Genomic DNA, 17093 nt, shown 5'->3' with positions numbered 1-17093 from the left:
GTCAGATCAGATTCTCTTCTCACCCTGGATTTATGGCCATGCAACTCCACTGACTTCTGTGGTGTTACTCCAGATCTCTACCTGTGAAATGGAAATCAGAATCTGACCACAATGTATTACTCATAGTTTGATCATTTTTATTACATTTGGCATCTGGACAGCTGCTGATCTAGACTCTGGCCCCTCTGTGAGCCCTCTCTGCCCTGCTGGTGCCACTGAGAGGTTGTTAAATTGCCCTGCCCACCAGCTGAGGGTTCCTCTCAATCCCTGATCCCATCCCCTTGCAGCCCTCCCAGCGTAGGGTGCATGGCAGGAAGAAGGGGGGGCATTTACAGGAGCATTGCTGTTCTCCAGGGATTAAGTCCTCCTCCCATAGGTCCTGTGCTGAGCACAACAAAGGGAAACGGTCCTCTGCTTCAGGAATCCTGCCACTCAAGTTGGGCTTTGTCAAGGCACAGTCGTATAACTACAATGGTGCAAGTGGTGCAGGCACACTAGGGCCCACAAGGTTATGGGGCCTAGCCAGAGCAGAATTTTGAGGTAGCACCTAGGAGACCAGAGATACCAGGGTGGGAGGAGCGAAGGCTGCCACCCCCTGTCTGGAGCTATAAGGGGATTGCCCACTCAACCGGTACAGTAGATAGGATCCACCTGTGTACCCCCGGCCTGGAGATGTAATCAGATTGTACATATGGATAACCCCCCAGGGGATAGAATGCAGGCAACAGGTGATCAGGGCAGGGGGCTGTCTGTGATGGTGCTGCAGGGGGTTGCTAGTTGTGGAGGGAACTCAGATCTACCTGCAGACGTGTATCCCCATTCGTGGCACCACCAGCCCGGCGGAAGTTGAGCTGTGCTGCAGTGAAGAGGGGGAGAGTGGCTGGGATTGGGGGGGCCCTCCAGCTAGGATGAGCCTGGGTATGAGCAGCCAGCAAGGAAGCGTGGAGAAAAGGGAGGAGGGTGGAATGCAGCACCAGGGGATGCGTGGGATATGGGGGAAGGCCCGAGAGATGGGAAATGCAGTCTCCCCTCAGAGACAGAGTGCAGGGTGAAAGTACTGGCCCCTTTGCTTGGGGCAAGAGAATGGAGGGGGTTAGACTGGGGGTTATGGAAGGGGGTTGGAATGGAGCAGGGGGAAAAGGGAAGATTGGAGCAGAGCTGGAGGGGATTCGGGTAGGGCATGTGGGAGCCTGAAACAGGACTGAGGGGATGGATGAGGGAAGTGGGAGAAGGAGTGAAGCTAAAAGGGCCTGGAGGGGTGATTGGATCAGAGAGCTATATCAGAACTTGAGGAGAGCAAAGGGTTCCACAGAAGGGAAGCTAGGGCTGGACTGGGGCTATGGGGGAGCAATGGGTCTGGATTTCAGAATCAGACTCTTAACCTATTCTTGCACCAGGGCCTTGTTACACCACTATCAAGGCAGGCTGGAGGGGACATGCTCAGAGCACATCTGGGGCCCTCTAAAGCAGAGCAGTAGGTACCTGTGTTTAGGTGCTTGCCGCTAATAGTAATGTATGCATCAACTGGCTGGAAGGCTGTAGAGGCCCCTATAAATATAGCTCATGCTCTTTTGAGAGCTTATCAACACCTTGCGCAAAGCAGGAAAGTATGATCCCTATTTACCTCTGGCAAATTGTGCTCATGCAGGGAGCCCTTGCTAAACAAGGAATTGAACGCATCTCTCCTGAGTGCCAGGCTGGAGGCCTAGCCACTAGATAATCCCTGCAATGCTGTGTAAGCGGAGTCAGAATGGGCTCTACCCTGACATCTGGTGGTGAGCTGGGAAAGAAGACTTCAGGGGTGATCTTATTTGCGTGGGCTTACCCACCCTGCCTAGCATGATGGGACTGCTTGCCCAAATGGTCACTTTGGCTGCTGTGTGATCCCCAGTCTCTTTGTTATTGGGGCAGGAGTAGTAAAGTGTTGTTATTCTGATTATGTGGATCAAGGACAGTAGAACTGTACTTGGCATTTTGTGATGGAGGGACTTGCCCTCAACTAAGTAGCACTCACTAGGCAAGGGACATGGGTTCCAAAAGCCAGTGAATGGAGAGAGGTTGGGGGATAGGTATTTGGTAGTGTGAGTCCCTCTGAGGGCATTAGACACCACCATGATGCCGCCGCCGCCGCCGCCGCCTCCTCTCTCCATAGTGTAATAACAGAGCTAATTTTGATTCTATTTGGGGTCTTGTTACATGCTGCAGAGCAGAAATCACTGATGCCTAGGTCTAAGCGTTATACCTACTCTGGGCTAGTGGTGAACCAGCACTGAGGCTCCCCTACTAACAGCTGAAATCACTAAAGAGCTAAAGTTACTAAGAGCTGAAATCACTGAGAGCTGTGTTAAGTGTGGGGGGCTGAAGACATATTGGTGAGTGGTTAGCAGGATGGCTGGTGGTGAAGAGTGGCTCATGGTGAAGACTGCAGCAGAACCCCACGGAGAGGTGGGGCAATCGGCCATTGATACGAGCAGTGGTGCATGTAAGGTGCCCCATACCTCCTCCCCTGTCCCCCTTCCACCCAGGCTGGGAGGTAAACTCTGCAAATGAACTTTTGAACTCTGGAGGGCCTGCACTGACCCGGGACAGAAACTGTGGTAGGGGTGACTTTTGGGTTGCTGGACTCAAGAACCAAAGGGAAAGGACACAATCTGCTTGGGGGTGGGTCTTCTGGTTCATGGTTTGTGTTTATGAACCCTAGTTGTGGTGTTTTCCCAATTTAATGCTAGTTGTTTATCTCATGTTATTAAATAATTTTGCTATACTGAGACTCTGTGCTTGCGAGAGGGGAAGTATTGCCTCTTTGAGGCGCTCAGGGGTGTGTGTGTAATTTTTCCAGGTCACTGGGTGGGGGCTCGAGCCAGTTTTGCATTGTATTGTTGAAAGGGAACCCCTTTGTACTGAACCTGGCCCTTGCTGCTGTCAACTCGACCTGGCAGAAGGGTTCCAGCTGAATGGGATTTCATCAAGAGGCTCCTTGTCCTCTCACTTCCCCTCATTGCCCTTAATCTTGGTCCTTTGACAGACCTCACTAAAATATCTGCTGAACACCTTTCGGGCCCAGACTCATGACAGTGCTTCTGTTACAGGAGGGAAGGGTTATTGGAGTGGAAAACAGGCTTGTCAAAACATCTGACATGAGGAAAAAATATCCCATGCAATGATTTGACAGGAGAAAGATTGCTCAGTGGTGGAAGCTCCTCAAGCTTAACTGGGTAGGAAGAACCTGCCCTGTTCGGAGTCAGATACCTTCCTCTGACTCTGAATTCACCTCCCTAAGTCAGTTATGCTTATGCACTCTCAGAGGTCGCTATCCTCTACTACTGCTCAGGTCTCTTCGTACGGTTTCATAATCACTCAGGAGGGAACTGGGCTTGTCAGAAGAAAAGAAATGGCATTACTTACTGCACCAGCACTCAGCTCAGTCTAAATGTGCTCAGGCTTCTGGTAACCTCTAGTTCACACTGGGCATGCTCAGAGATTTAGCATTGCATTGACAGTCCATTCTCATATCAACAGTGCCATTATCTAATCTGTGTAGACACTCCATTACTAGTAATTTCATACCTCTCCTCAGTTTTGTGGGAGTATTTTGTAGTTCCATAATGTTTGGGCATTTTAAAGTAGTTGTTACTTCAGTTTTTCAGTTATTTAGTTGCCCCAAGAGTTCCACCGCAGTCTATTGCTGCTTGGTAACCATCCCTCTGAGGGGTGAGCGGACATCCTTCCTTTGCATCCTTGCTCCATTGCCAGTTCCTCTTTACGGGCAGAAAGCTGCCCTAGTGGGTACTGCGTACAAAGTACTGAGGAGAAAAGCCTATGTTAATATTGGCTAAAGGCACAAGAAATGCACAGAAGGTATTAGAGCAAAAACCAAGAGCTCTGGCATTTTGATCTGTGGACCAGACCATTGTGCCATACTAGAACCCCTGCAAGACTCATCTCTGTCAAGAAAGGTCGGTTTGTTTCCCTTATATAGAACACCTGTGACATACACCACAGGTCAAATATTACATTTCATAGACATTCTTGCTGGACTTACTGCTGAACAGACCAACATAAAACTGACTTGAAGGTCACTGACTATTTAAATAGTCCTTCCTTGTTGTGAGTCAGGATATAATTTATTACTATACAAGAAAAAGAGCTGTAGCAGAAACATCAGTAAATAACTTCAGATTTTCCACCCAGTGGCTTCATTCTTGTTCTCAATCTTAACTGCTCCTGTCCTAAATGTAATCACACATAATTTGGTTTTAAAGCAATAGAAATCTACTGTAATGCATACAGGTTACTGGTCTTATTGTCATGCAGAAAATTCATTCACTCTGCCAACAATTCCATACTCGAGCTCATGACTCATAGCTTTGCGTAAAGGATTCTACAGTAAAACTTGTGAAACAGTTAAATGTTTATCAAGGATTTACTGTAAAAGATTTCTCAATGCTATTAGTCCGTATAAGGACTCTTTCCTCCATGGAGGCAAAAAGTTGATTGTGCCTTTGAATGGGGGTGTTACCTGGAGACTCAGAGTTATGTGCTTATTTTGTACAGACTGTGGACCAGATTCTGCTCTGTTGCACCATTAACTTCAAGTTGAGAATCTAGCCCACTACCTGTAGCTGTTAAATTCAGTCCCAACAATGCATACCTGAAGACAACAGCACTATTTCAATGGAAGGAATGAACCCCACCATTCATGGTACATAGCTCATGAGCTATACCAAATCAATCTGCCACCCCACCAAAAAAACAAAAAAACACCTGTAGATTTTTTTTTTAATTGCTTCTATCGGCAACTCTGGCCTTCCAGTACTAAATGAGTAATAAGTTGCATGATATAACCAAGAAAATGTGGGAAATCTAGCACCACATCTCTTATCTTATCAACATCTGGGATGAGCTGGCGGGAACTGGTGAGCCTCTAAAGCAGTGGTTCCCAAACTTGGGATGCCGCTTGTGCAGGGAAAGCCCCTGGCGGGCCGGGCCGGTTTGTTTACCTGCTGCGTCCGCAGGTTCGGCCGATCGCGGCTCCCGCTGGCTGTGGTTAGCAGATTTACTTGTAGAAATACTAATTTTACAAGTGCAACAATCATTTTTTTCTCAGCCCTGGCCTCCCGCCTGTCAGTAACCGATTTTGATAAAATTTGAAATGGAGCCAGTTTTTTCTTTTATAGAGGCCGCTCGTACTGTGAGGCCCTAACCTGTAGCTTCGTTAGTTTATACCTTAATCTATCACTGGGTTTGTCTACATTTAAAATGCTACAGCGGTGCCACTGCCATAACACCGCTGTTGTACTTCAGTATAGACACTACCTACACTGACAAGAGGGGTTCTCCCATGGGCGTAGGTAATCCGCCTCCCTGCGAGGCAGTAGGTAGGTCGATGGAAGAATTCCTCCATCACCCTAGTGCTGTCTTCACAGGGACTTAGGTAATTTTAACAAAGCTGCTCAGGGAGGTGGATTTTTCACACCCTTAACCAACATAGTTAAACTGACCTAATTTTCTGATGTATACCAGGCCTCAAACTCTATTAGGAGCATGCTCCCAGATGAGTTGGGGTATTGTTATGCTGGAAGGTGTTAATGGGTGCCATCAACCTGTTGTGTGATCTCTGCAATTGTCTATAGGTGCTTGAGGCTATAGGTGTGTTAAAGAACCACCAGAGGGTCTATGTATCCCAAAATGAAGATAGTTCTGGCCGCTGATACCTAGAACGTTTCCTGAACTTTTGGAATTTCTCAGATAGATACAGTGTTCAAAAGTTCTCATCATACAGGCAGACACACTAGGGTTGCCAACTTTCTAACGGCAAAAAACCGAACACCCTTGCCCTGCCCCCTGCCCAGAGGCCCCACCCCTTCTCTGAGGCCCCGCCCCACTCACTCCATCCCCCCTCCCTGTGTCACTCATTCTCCCCCACCCTCACTCACTTTCACTGGGCTGGTGCAGGGGATTGGGGTGTGGGAGGGAGGGAGGGAAGCTCCAGTTGGGGGTGCAGGGGTGCAGACTCCAGGGTGGGGCCAGAAATGAGGGGTTCATGGTACAGGAGAGGGCTCCAGTCTGGGTCAGGGGTGTGGGAGGGAGGGAGGGCTCTGGCTGGAGGTGCAGGCTCTGGGATAGGGATGCGGGGTTTGGGGTACAGGAGGGGGCTCTGGGCTGGAGCTGAGGGGTTCAGAGTGTGGGAGTGGGCTCAGGGCTGGGGCAGGGAATTGGGGTGCAGGAGTGGGCTAAGGGTTGGGAGTTTGGGTGTGAAGGTGGCTCAGGGCTGGGGCACGGGGTTGGGGTGTGGGCTCTGGGAGGGAGTTAGTGTGTGGAAGGGGGTTCCAGCCAGGGCTTGGAGTGCAGGATGGGGTTCAGGGTAGCCGGGCAGCGCTTACCTCAGGTGGCTTCCAGTTGGCAGCACAGTGGGGCTAAGATAGACTCCCTGCCTGCCCTTGCTCTGCGCGCTCCTGGAAGTGGCCACCATGTCTGGCTTGTAGGTGCAAGGGCAGCCAAGCGGCTCCACACCCACAGGCATTGCCCCCACAGCTCCCATTGGCCATGGTTCCTGGCCAATGGGAGCTGTGGAGCTGGTGCTCCAGCACATGGAGCTTTCCTGATTGCCCTTGCACCTAGAAGCCATAGGGACATGCTGGCCACTTCCGGGAGCTGCACAGAGCCAGGGCAGGCAGGGAGCCTGCCTTAGCCCTGCTGTACTGCTGCCGAATGGACTTTTAATGGCCTGGTCAGCAATGCTGATCGGAGCTGCTAGGGTCCCTTTTCGACTAGGCATCCCAGTCGAAAACTGGACGCCTGGCAACCCTAAGACACACAGAGACATGCTGTGAAGCTGAGTGTAAGGCCTTTGCAAGCTTGGCCAAAAAGAAAGTTTAAATGTTCACCTGTAAGAACCCCCCCATCCCTCTTTGCAAACAAAAGGTCTCAAGAATCTTTTATAATAGAAGGTGGGGGAGGGTTTGCTACCAGCCCTCGTTACCTGTTCCCCAGAGGGCAGATCTAAATTCTATCAATGCTGCCTGGGACTTTTTTTCCCCCAAATATGCAAAAAATTTGCAACCAAGATGTGAAGTTGTCCATGGATTTGTTACTATCTTAGGCCCTGACCCTGCAATCACTTGCACACATGCTTAACTGCATGGGTGTGTACATTCCGATTGATGTCAAAGGGACTACTCTCATAGTTAAAGTCAAGCATGTGCATGAGTATTTGCTAGATTGGGGGCCTCATCTCTTACTACTGTTGGCAGCCATAAAAGACCCCCAGTTTCATATTTACACAGTCAACGCTCCCACTAATGCTAATGGGAGTCTTGAATGAATAAAGAGTACAGGATCAAACCTCGGGAATTTTGGCTGCAGAAAGAATGATGAAATGGGCCTTGTCATAAATATAAAGGGAAGGGTAACCACCTTTCTGTCCACAGTGTTATGAAATCCCTCCTGGACAGAGGCAAAACCCTTTCACCTGTAAAGGGTTAAGAAGCTAAGATAACCTCGCTGGCACCTGACCAAAATGACCAATGAGGAGACAAGATACTTTCAAAGCTGGAGGGGGCAGGGGAACAAAGGGTCTCTCTGTCTGTGTGATGCTTTTGCCAGGAAAAGATCAGGAATGCAGCTCAGAACTCCTGTAAAAAGTTAGTAAGTAATCTAGCTAGAAATGCATTACATTTCCTTTTGTTTAATGGCTGGTAAAATAGCTGTGCTGAATGGAATGTATATTCCTGTTTTTGTGTCTTTTTGTAACTTAAGGTTTTGCCTAGGGGGATTCTCGATGTTTTGAATCTGATTACCTTGTAAGGTATTTACCATCCTGATTTTACAGAGGTGATTCTTTTACCTTTTCTTTAATTAAAATTCTTCTTTTAAGAACCTGATTGTTTTTTCATTGTTCTTAAGATCCAAGGGTTTGGGTCTGTGTTCACCTGTACAAATTGGTGAGGATTTTTGTCAAGCCTTCCCCAGGAAAGGGGGTGTAGGGTTTGGGGGGATATTTGGAGGGAAGATGTCTCCAAGTGGGCTCTTTCCCTGTTCTTTGTTTAACGCGCTTGGTGGTGGCAGCATAGGGTTCCAGGACAAGGCAAAGTTTGTACCTTGAGGAAGTTTTTAACCTAACCTGGTAAGAATAAGCTTAGGGGGTCTTTCATGCAGGTCCCCACATCTGTACCCTAGAGTTCAGAGTGGGGAAGGAACCTTGACAGGCCTTATTTTGGTATTTGTATTAAAAGCAATTAACATCACTGCAGAGATGCAACCCTCTTACCATTATATAGCTACCCCCAAAGGTTCAAAAATCATGTCAGGTCTTAAAAATCACAAGATTAGCTTAATAATCGAGAGACTTTAAATTAAACTTTGGGTTTTTATTTGTTTCTGGTTTTTGAGCCTTTCACTTTTTCAAGCTTCTCTTTGTAACTGTAAGGGCTAGAAACTACATTTTAAATGAAAGCTGAGACTTTTCATGAGACTTGAAATAGCATTGTAGGTTGGCAACACTCCTAGAATGTTCATCACTAGCCAGACTTCCCTTTGTGAGAGGTCTCTGTTAGTTTAGGAGCCCTGTGTTTTCTTGAGCAGTCAGCAATGGCTACACAAATATACCTTTATTACCACCACAGGAGCTATATTGTTCAATTTTTGTCAGCCAAAAAAAAAATCTTATCTTGATCTCCTTGCTTCTTATGGTGAGTAGCAGAGAGGAGTTTACATAAATCTCTATCTTTTCTCTTTCCTTCCAGGAAATCTTTCATTAAGGAGTTTGCTGCTGTTAATCATCTTTTTACTATAAAAACCTATCTGTTCAAACCCCAGGAGGTCTCCTCACCTCCAGCAATTGTTAAGCACTACGTAAGTAAACTATTCCTTCAATTCTTTGTAGCGTCAGTAACTTGCCAACTTGAGTGCATGCTTTTATTATATTTATAAAATTCACCTCACTACAGGAAGTGCTCTCTCCAAAAGCTGCTAACAATTACTACAATCTTCCTTTCATTCTATCCTTGTTTGGAAGCAGAATGTGGTATTCAAAACACTGTATCAAACCCAGAATCTGCCACTTTGCTAGGGATCTGCAGCAAGCTCTGAGCTTTATTTTTTAAAAAAGCAACACATGAGAGTGCTTGGAAAATGCAACTGTGTTTTTATAAACTGCTTTTCACCTTTGAGGATCTCTAAAAATAGTAAGTAACTAAACATCACCAAGGAATATGTTCTTTTCATAATGAGAGGTTCTGTATCACTGCTGTCTTCAGTTTAGTGGGCTGGGCCGGGCAAGGCTACTATTACCATGGGCTGTGACTGGGGCCAGCAGGAAATAGAGAGGTCTATTACTAGAGCTCCTGCGTGGTATCTCTTTGTTACAGGAGGTGCAGGAAGAGGCATTAATATTGTGTGTAGTCCATCTTGGTTTTAGTTTATTTTTTCCACAATGATCTCAGAACCGATCACTTGAAGTAACTGTGATTAGCTCCCCGCATATTTAGCCAAAGTCATTTATATTAAAGATTAAGAAAACCCCAACGTTGCCTAACAACGGGATGCATTGACAGTTTACCTGGAGCATTACAGCCGTATATAAAAGAGCAGATTGTAGCCAATCTCCTCTTTAACATGGTTTGTGGCCTATGGAAACCTCCATCCTTGTGTGGATTGCCTCATCTTGATCAGAGTGGCTTTCTTCTTGGAACAAGCTAGAGAACGAATAAGCCAGGTAATGAGTCAATGTGATTTTTTTTTTTCAAACCCATGTAGCCAGATTTGAGATGGAGAGAGCAGCCTGCTAGCAGCTCAGAGTTCTCTTATTGCTTGGGTAGCTAGAACTCCTTTGTTGGGTTATCCCCATTTTACAGCTGGGGAAGTGACTTGCCTAAGGTCAGCCTGCAGGCCAGAGCTGAGAATATAACCTCTGTCTCCCAAGTGTAGTGTTTTATCCACTAGAACACAATCTCAGAGACTTTTGCTAGAAAAATCTGGGCAAACATGCCTCCAACTCAGCTCCCCAAAGGAGGTATTTATAAGTGCAGGCAGAACCCGAACAGCTCAAGGATAGACTGCACCCTCCTACCATGCTACGCCACCCTGAATGGGCCCAACATATATAACAGTCTCACCTATTCTCTCTCCTACGTGCCTACTCTGACATAGGATGGTGGCTCAGAGGCATTTACCAAGGTGCCTCTTTTTACCTCAGGACAGGGCTCCACAGGCCTGAGACTAGAAACTCTTGCAGATATTTGGTCAATTCTCTCCTTACTTCCCTTCTGTTGACTCAACGTGGAGAAGTTATTGTACTGAAAATGCTGATCTTCTGATCCAAGCACCATGTAAGATATAAGTTCCCTTTCCACTGCTTCATGACATCAGAGGGAAACACAGGTGGCAGTCAGGGACGGCTGATTGCAAAAGCTAAATAATTTAATTTTGCTTTCTGCCTTGCTTATATTTAACACTGTCACATCTGAACAATTAATAAATACAATTAATCATTACCACCCCATTTCTCCAAGCTGGTTCTGAGATTTCTGAAACAATTGTGTGTATGAGGAGGGGGAGCAATTCATTATGTCCAGAACACAACTTCTGGGAATTTCAGCTATATTAAGCAAAACCTACCTTTGCTCAATCAAATTAGCCTAATTACATACATATGTATTGTCTGCTGTTCTATTATACCTAGTAAAAATCAAAAAGAGCTTGCGTTTCACTGTGAAACCAGCAGCTTTTGCATAAGAAATGTGCACAACTTGACATCAGACAAAGCTTGATACTCAATTATTCATTACAAATGTTGATAAGACTTGCTTATCCGTAGACTACCAGATTTAAAAAAAAAATCTTCAAGGGACATGCTTGAATTTGCACAGGCCTCTGCTTTATTTCTGTAGCCTTTCAGCTCAGGTGTGCTGTGCTGAGAATATTGACAACATGAGATTGTCAAGCTACAGTCAAATTCTTATGCATGTCCTTTCCTGTTTAAATGTTACTATGACTTCAGAGATCATCCTGCATCTGAATCATTTTGCTGCTGCGTGAAAATACATCAACACAAGAATCTGATGCTTAATATACGCCCATTAATGGGAAAGCAAACGTTACACTCATTGCTACGTGTTCAAAGGGCAACAGCAACAAAATAACGCATTCTGGTTTGGTAGATGTGGGAGCTCTCCAGAAGCTCTCAAGGCCTCTCTTAAAAGGCTGCAGCCTGTTCTCTCCTATGCCATGGCTTTTCATCACGTCCTCTGCTCTCCCTTCACGGTGCTAATGCTGCAGGGGGTGCTAGCATTGAGCAGGTGCTGTAGCTGGTCCTTGCTCTTGAGATAAAAGGGAAGGCTTCTTGCGTATCTAGCAGGCAACAGCCACCATCTGGCCCATCAGATGCACTATCTTTCTAGATTCGTATGAGAACAGCACTTTGATAGATACCTGAGTTATCTCTCGGCCAAATCCTACAAGGTGCTGAGCTCCCTTAACTTGGGAGAACAAAACAGTTCCTGGAAGGCACTCAGTGATTTGCAGAAGCTGACCTAATTAAAATAATTCTTGTGGGTTTGAAACTTTTTCTACAAGCACCAGCTGAGAAATGATTTTTTTAGAGAGAGAGATCTGGGCTCTGATATAAAGTGTCCGACCTGCACCTCTGATACTGTGCTGAGAGAAAATCATTTGATCTACAAAGACTGAGCCAGATGCTCCCAATGCAGAGAGGTTCAAAGGAATGGAAATTGCACCTGAAAGGGTACAGGTTCTACAAAGGAGGAAGAGAAGTGAACATGTTGCAAGCTTCTGTCCTGCCCATTGACTGGAAACTCCCTCCTCACTCCCGGAGTTGGAGTGCTGAAGAGCTGAGAGATACCTGTTAGGTATAACAGGAGCTGAGGCATGCTGCATGCTTCCTTTGGGGGCCTGTATATTTCCAAGCAGGAAGTTAATACTAACCCTTGCTTCTCAGGCCTGGCCTGCACTACAAAGTTAGGTCAACGTAAGCCACCTTGCGTCAACCGAGTAGTGCATATATCTACGCTTAAGCTTGTTTCCCACCGATGTGAACTCTCTATTATGTAACAGCACCTCCCCAAGCGGTGTCCAGCCACGGTTGATGTTGAGGTCGACACAGAGTGAATGTAGACGCTGCTTTACCTATATCAACCTTAACAGTCCTCCACCAGCTGTCCCACACGGACCACTCTGGTCAGAATAGTGAACTCCACTGCCCAAGGTCATGGAGACTGGAAGCCTCCTGCCCTTAAAAACTCAGCAAATTTTTGAAATGCCTTTTCCTGATTCTCCAGCATGGTGAGCCCACCCAGCAGCTCTCCATTGTTGTGTGCAACCACCCAGCAGACCATGCCAGCTACATGCTCCAGACGCGCTCTGGCTTGGAGTAGACAGGAGATATTGGATCTCCTGGGCCTGTGGGGAGAAGAGACTGCGCAGGCACAACTATGGAACAGCCATAGACGCCTGGACATCTAAGAGCAGATTGCTCAGGGAATGCAGGAGAAGGGGTACGATAGGGACCAGCAGCAGTGCCACGTGAAAGCCAAGGAATTGCGTCGGGCATATTAGGAGGCCAGGAAGGCCAACAGTCAATCCAATGCCAAGCCGCCAGGATGTCTGTTGAATCCTCCTGAGAGATCTTGATGAAACTTCCATGGAGATAATCTGCAATCTTCTCCTGAACATTTCTAGGGATGGCAGCCTTATTTCTTCCTCCACGATAGGACATTTCCCACACCAGTCAGTGATAATTTCGGCAGGCCCCACAGGCTAGCAGCATGCAGGCCTGAGTGGCTTCAGGACATCAGCACCAGCTGTGCTCTATGTGGCTTTGTTACCCTCAGGAGTGGGCTATCAGCTAAAATCACCACCGCCTGTGGAAAATGGTGCCAGAATTCAGTGCCATTGCTCTCTACTCAGAGATTCATGCAACCAAGCACTTTCCATCCTCATTTCCCTCACCCTCGCCGGGCCACACTCACAATGGCTGGTGCTGTGCACAAGCAATTCCAAGCAGAAAAGTCAATAAGCCTGTCTTGTTTAAAACTTTAGGGGAGCAAGGAAAGGGAGTTCTGAATCTTAACTTTCACTTTCCACTGTGACTGTACTGACAATGGTACCTCTGTGGGTTTTATCTGCAGCTGCTGCCATTGAAGACTTGAGCGGTTCCCCATCCACAACCGAGGGATGCAGATGCCAGAGGAAGAGAAAGAAGAGGACTCAGGATGATATGTTCATTCAGATCCTGCAAGGCAGTGCTGTATCAGACCATGAGCTAAGGGCCTGGAGCATGAAGAGGAGCCTGTAGAGAGGGAAAGAGCAGACAGGAGAAAGTCCCAGCAGGAAAAAGAGAGAGGGAGATGCACCAGGACATAATGGGGTTTCTCTGGCAGCAAACACAGATACTGCAGACTCTTGTGGACCTACAGGTTCAACAATCCCAAATTCACCTTCCCTTGCAGTCCACAGAGAACTCCAGTATAGCACTCACCTCCTCAACTTTCCATGTGGCACCAGGGGCTATATCCTTATCCCTACCCGTCCATAATGTGGGACATTAAAGACAAACACAGCTTCGCCTACATACACATCAACCGTGGCTCTCACAGGGCAATGTATCTAAAATGGATATGAATGTTCCTTCCTCTTCTTTACACTCTGTTCCACTCAGTTTGCTTTTAAGTTCCACAGAATTTTTTGATGTGTTTTTGTTAGTCAATAACACTGTTGTTTGGAAAATAATAGCTCCCACCCTGCATAATCCCTGGCGGTAGCGAAAGCGCCCACTTACTTGATATTGTACTCTGTGACACAACTCGTAGGATCAGTGACAAACACAGTATAATAATCATAAATGTACAGCAAGCACCACAGTGTTACTAGGTGCATTGTCAGTGTTATATTCATAGATGTGCACCAACACAGGCCCCCAAACTGCAGGACCAGGCAGAGCACAATACATTACAATGCATTACTGTGGCTTGCTGTTAAAGGCTCTTTCAAAGTCTCCCTGAGCTATGTAGTTCCATATTGAACTCTTCTGATAGCCCCCGTGTCTCATTGTTCAAACTCAGCAGACAAGCATTCCAGCGGAAACTTTTATGCCCTTGCTTCTCAGATATTATGCAAGACATGGCAGGCAGCTATAACCTTTGGGATATTTATCTCACTGAGGTCTAATTTTGTGAGAAAACAATGCCAACATCCCTTCAGCTTCCTGAGCCAGGGGACTAAGGGGAAGGCTAGATCCCCCAGGATCACTGTTGGCATTTCAACATCACAAACAGTAATCCACTGGTTGTGAAAGTCCCTGCTTGTAGATTTCTGAACAGTCCTGTGTTCTTAAAGGTGCAAATGACATGCACCTTCCCTGACCACTCAACACTGATGTTGATGAAGCATCTCCAGGGATCCACAAGCACCAGTGGCCGATTACCACACTGGCCCATGGGGCCTGTGCCCAGGGACCCCAGCCAATTTGGGGCCCTTGGAAAAATCTCCCCTTGCTGCAGCCCCAAGGCTGGAAGAGCTCTCGCTCCCTGCTGCAGCCTCAGGGTCGTGGCAGGGGCACAGAGCTTCTCCAGTCTCAGGGCCACAGCAGGGGAGTGGGCGGAAGAGGGGCGGGGCCACGTGGGAAGGGGTAGAATGGGGTGGGGCCACAGGCGGAAGGCATGGGGTGGAGCCACAGTTCCCATGCCGGGGCATCCCCACTTGCTCCAGCCCAGGGCCCCAGGAGTCCTTAATCCACCTCTGACCAGTGCTTGCAGTACCATAGAAAAGTAGCCCTTTTTGTTGATGTACTCTGTGGCAAGGTGGTCTGGTGCCAAAATAGAGATATGTGTGCTGTCTATTGCTCCACCACAGTTTGGGAACCCCACTGCTGCAAATCCATCCACTGTGTTGTGCCCATTGCTGAGTCAATCCTGCATAGCAGGAGACCATTAATGGCCCTGCACAATTGCATGACGACAGCACCCACAGTGGATTTTCCAACTCCACAATGATTTCCCACTGGCAGAAATCCAGCATTGAACATTTCCACAGTGAAATCACCACTTGCTTTTCCACTCTCAGTGCAGCTCTCATTCAGGTGTCCCTGCACTGGAGGGTTTGGTGAACACAGCACGCAGATCCAGGGATGTGGCCTTGCACATCCGAAACTTCTGCAGGAACTGCTCATCCTACCAAGCAGTGGCATTGGAACAGTTTGTATAGTGTGGGGTGCTGAAAGCCATTGAACCAAACTGTAAAGCCTCTATATGATGGAGTACTTGTGGCACCTTAGAGACTAACCAATTTATTTGAGCATAAGCTTTCGTGAGCTACAGCTCACTTCATCAGCAGCTCACGAAAGCTTATGCTCAAATAAATTGGTTAGTCTCTAAGGTGCCACAAGTACTCCTTTTCTTTTTGCGAATACAGACTAACACGGCTGTTACTCTGAAACCTCTATATGATGGAAACCACTTCAAGCTGTGGATGCTGCCACACCCCCCCAGCACCACTAGTTCCAGCAACCCAATCCCAAGCCTGCATTATGATGTGATCCCACCAGTCAGTGCTCATTTCTCATGCCCAGCAGTGTCACACTACCATTTGCAGCTGCTCTGTGAATGCCACCAACAACCTTGAATTGTTCTCGCTATGTCCCATAGCAATCTGCCCTCCAGGAAATCATCGTGTTCCCTGCAGCTCTTCTTGTGGCTCTGCAAATACCGGAGAATTGTGGGTCCTGTGCTTGCAATGCTCATAACAATAGAGCAGCGCTGGAACGCTCCTTGCATCTGTCAGGGGTGGTGGACAGCAACAAGTCCCATGTGGGTTCATGGGCTTTTCAAAAGAGGCATGAAAATTATGGGATAGAGATGGCATTAGGGGGTGGATAAAGCTGCATGATAGAACTTGACCCCTGCATGACTCGTTTTTGCCCTACCATGCATTGCCAAAAGATAGTGTGCTGGTAGGGTGACCAGATGTCCCGATTTTATAGGGACAGTCCCCGATTTTGGGGTCTTTTTCTTATATAGGCTCCTATTACCCCCCCATCCCCTGTCCCGATTTTTCACATTTGCTGTCTGGTCACCCTATGTGGTGGACAGTGATGAGTTGCACAGTGGCATACCTACCCATGATGTTTCCCACTGTGCACCTATGCAAGCACTCTCAGTGAGTACGCACAGCACCAATGCAAAGAGCTAAGTATGCACAACCACAAGCAATGCACTAACTGTGGTGGCTGGACGCCAATGTAACCTGCATCGGTAAAAGTTTGTAGTGCACATTGCCTCAGAGAGACTAGTGAGCAGCCTCAGTGAGGGAGCAGATGGCACTGCAGTCTGATTATTGTGTGAGCCAGGCTGATTTGATGAGGGTATGCAGAGAGAGAAGCTCTCTAGGCAGCTGCCCCAGTGTTTATAGTGTTGGAAACTGATGTCTCAACATCCTCAGGCTCCAAACTGTTGCAAGGTTACATCTTCTCTATTTGTCTGCAAAAACCTTTCCTTCCCTTGCACCAACAACAGCGAATTGCTATACAGCAATTTCAAATCCTAGGAAGATGAGGGGGTTTTCAGCAACATAACACACCTGTTATTGCTGTTAGTGCCTGATGATCTCTCCCTTATTGTGTGCTTTTGCCTAGTTATCTCCCAGCATTGAAGTCATCCCATTGTGCTTAGCAAGTATTAATTTTAAAATGAACCAATATCTGTTCTGAAGTATACCAAACAAGCAGGCTCCTGTCAAGCTACCCATAGGCCAACAGCATTCTCCTTAAAATGTTTCTACAGCGTTTTCAGTTACCTTTGGGCCCAATCATGCAATCCTTACTCAAGCAAAAATCCCAGTGACTTGCCCTCAGTGGGAGTCTTTGCCTGAATGAGGGGTATCAGTTTGAATCAGATTTTGTTTTCTTGACAGAAAGTGGCCTAGTGAGCGTTTGAATCACTTTATTTCCCACTATGGGAGGGGAGAATTTAGTCCCCCCTTCCCAGAGCTGTGCTGATTACCTGTACTTGATGGTATTGGCTCACAACCACGGCAGGGCGGGGAGGAGAGAAACCATTTCACACTCCATTTGAAACATGGGG

This window comes from Natator depressus, chromosome 1 (assembly GCF_965152275.1).
Source record: "Natator depressus isolate rNatDep1 chromosome 1, rNatDep2.hap1, whole genome shotgun sequence".
Lineage (NCBI taxonomy): Eukaryota > Metazoa > Chordata > Testudines > Cheloniidae > Natator > Natator depressus.
This window is presented reverse-complemented; position numbering follows the sequence as displayed.